Source organism: Rhagoletis pomonella, unplaced genomic scaffold, assembly GCF_013731165.1.
Source record: "Rhagoletis pomonella isolate Grant_MI unplaced genomic scaffold, Rhpom_1.0 Rhpom_scaffold_00004, whole genome shotgun sequence".
In the NCBI taxonomy this organism is placed as follows: Eukaryota; Metazoa; Arthropoda; class Insecta; order Diptera; family Tephritidae; genus Rhagoletis; species Rhagoletis pomonella.
The window spans coordinates 58,876,275-58,879,589 of NW_023458558.1; positions in this window are offsets into that span (position 1 = coordinate 58,876,275).

The window sequence follows — 3,315 nt, forward strand, 5'->3', positions numbered from 1 at the left end:
AAACCGCCGAGGTTGATATTCATTTCTATCACATCATCGCTGAAATGCAAAAAGTCATAACTAATAAAAAATTCAAAATTCACTTTTTGATTTATATGATAGATTTCATCGAATTACAACTCCCTACAACATTTTATAAAAAAGTAAAAATGTTAGTCACGACTTCTTCCATTTCAGGTGCGATGTTGTTTTGTCTTTTTTGTATTTCAGGTGACGATATGTATGTATGTATGTGTCTACGTCAACGGATGTACTTTGGCACACACAAGTGCATACATACCCTGTAGGGAAACCCCGAACTGGTGAACCAAATTTATAGTTCCGTACTAGATTTTTATCGCCAAAAGCGAACCAGTCCGATGGTAACTAGATCGCCACCAGTTCAAAAGCAGCGAGATGTGCTACTTTAAAAAAAAAAAATTATTTTTAGAAATCTATATCTAAAATGACAAATTTAGAACTGGTTCGAAACTATAGAAAAGAGGATGCAGCGGGAGGGTTTTTCCTTCAAATACGCTTTCAGTCTACATTTCACAGATGCTTTTTCATAGTTTGGTAATACAAAGCAAAAATTTGTGTTAACATTTTGAGAAATTCTGTAGCTCGTTTCTGTAACTCTTCTTAACCGATTATTTCTCTACTGGTAGATAATATACGTAATTTTCTACTAATTATTAGCAGTAGAGAACAGGGCGGCGAATTCATATCTCAATTCGCCTTGGTAGAGGATGGCAAGCACCTCTGCAAATTCAGCTACAGCCAAAGGTATGTAAACGCGTTTTCAAATGCCCAATTTAAATTACATTCATTCAAGCAAATTTGATTTCAGACTGAAAAGAATTAAAAATCATCACCATGGTAAAACCAATAAGACTGTTTGAAAACATCTTGTTACTTTTTTCGTCTGTCGCTTTTGTAACTGGTTGCGAACTATAAAAAATGGAGTTCAAAGCGAACTAGACCCCATCTGTCGAATTTAGGACTGGTTCTGAACTATAGAAAAGGTAATTCAGCGGGGTACAATTTCAAATCCGCCAGTTGTTTGCATGCAAAAGAGATTTATCGCGAACTAGTGGTGGGTCTAAATTTACTAGAAGCGCACCAGTTCAGATCTAGAGATTTTCCCACAGGGTACGTACATACACTTCCATTCGATTGAGTTCCGTTACTACTCCGATAAGGGCGATCGAACGCCGGCGACAGTTGGGCGGTCGCTTAGCACTGACTGCCTAATGGTAAATCGATTGCAGTAATTCGCGCAGCTGCAATTCAATTTTAACGTTGAGTTTATTATATTTTCTTATTTCACTCCAGTTTCCCATTTAATAGTCATAATTAAATTTGTTGGCGGCGGCTAGCTATGCGAACTGTTCATGACGTTAACACTTGAAATTGGGTAGCAGAGCAGTAACGATTTCGCGACGCCCAAAGTGGCATTTCAAATGGCAACCAATTTCCATATTTGAAGTTTACTCTGGCTGATTTATTTATGGCAATTTCACGGTGAAAATTATAACGACCGACATAATGGAACAGCCGTGGCGCCTGTAGGCGTCAAAGGTAATATCAGTAATTGATGACCATCTGCATACATGTGTGGTTGAACCAGTATCACTGAGATTTTTATTCAAAATTTATTTAAGGATACCTATCGAGCCCATCGATTTTTCAATTAGCGACACACCTGAACTCAAATTTCGAGCAATTGTGACAAACAGCCTACTTATTTAAGCGGTTATCGGGCGTCGTTTGCATCACAGTGTTGAATGTGACTGCCGAAAGTGACAGTGGTTTGTATGCCCGCACTTTGAACTCCTCTTTGAGTATTGTAATACATATTTTACTTTTTATTACATTGCCGCAATTTCATACCATTGGCTGCTGTTTTTTAACATAAGGCAGTGCAACACTTTGTTACCATACTCTTTTGTTATTGTCAACTGTTTGCTGTAACTATTTAGCCGACTTCACATGAGCTTGCAAAAACATCATTTGTGACCCTGTATCTCTCCGCATGGCGGGCACATCTGCATTCAATCTGCTCGGTTACGAGTTTAATCTGCTGCAGTAGCCAGAGCGAAGTTGGCTATTGTGGTTCGAGTCTCCCGAGGCAGACGAAGCTCTGTCTCGTCCACGTCGGATGGTTGTATCAGTGTAGGTCAATACTGACTGCCTGTCAATGCCGTTTATGGCCTGTCGGGTCCAGAGGTCACTATATGAACCTAGATGCCTGCTGATATGCCTTGGCGAAGGCTCCTCCGCAATCAGATGTCTGTTCGGGTTCCCACGTCATGTAGATGCATCTACCATGGTGTTGTGGCGACATCAGAAATCACCCGGTCGCTGTCCGGAGTGCCGTATTTCGCAAGTCTGTAGCTTCGTCCATTGTGTCCTACTAGTCACCGGCGATCACACAGGCGCTGCGTAGGTTAGAACCGGCCAGATTATCGCCTTGTATTTGCACTTTGTTTATCTGTATACAGGGTATCCTAGACCACAATTTTTCGAAGTTTTCAAGGCCAAGGTTGGTCTGCCGAGGTTCGACCGCTATTTGAAATAACATTTTCTGCTGCTGCCGATACCAGAAATTCGACCATTAAACTCTCGAGTGGCAGTAGGCACAAGAGCCGGCTACGGCGTCAAGAGCACTACTAAAATCCGAAAAAAGTTCGAAAAGTTACAATGAAGTGTTGAAAAAAATTTTGCTTTTGTTCTAAAAGAAAATGTTGAACTTATTTTGTGTTGCTCTATTCTAAATAAATGATACCTTTTCTTTTATTAGTTTTATTTTAATTTTTCCTTTAGCCTTCATACCAACATAAGCATTATCACTGTTGGAAAACTATGTAAAATAAAACCGGTATATCCGGTTTTTTCTAAACTTCAAATAGCAATTTTTCGAATAACTCGAAAATCGGGTTTGGAAAAAAGGCGCATAATCGAACACCCCAATACGTATGTATGTACATACTAGTGGCTGCACGAATATGTTTGTATATTGCCAATTTGTATTCTTCATTCAAGTAATTCTGAATAACGAATAATATTTAATTCAATATACAGTTTTTCATTCTTGGTCTTATACATATGTATATAGACTTTGATATTTCATTTTCTAATTTTTCGTACACAAATAAGGGATTCACAGGGCGTGTTAAGCATCGTAATATCTTAAATATTTAAAATTTTCTATGTGAACTAATGATTAGAATAGTTTTAAAGGAGTTCTAACTGCACCGAAATGTGTTTGAGCTCTTATCATACACAGTATAGCAAATAATAAGTTATTGGTTGGAGTTTGATCACCAATTGGTT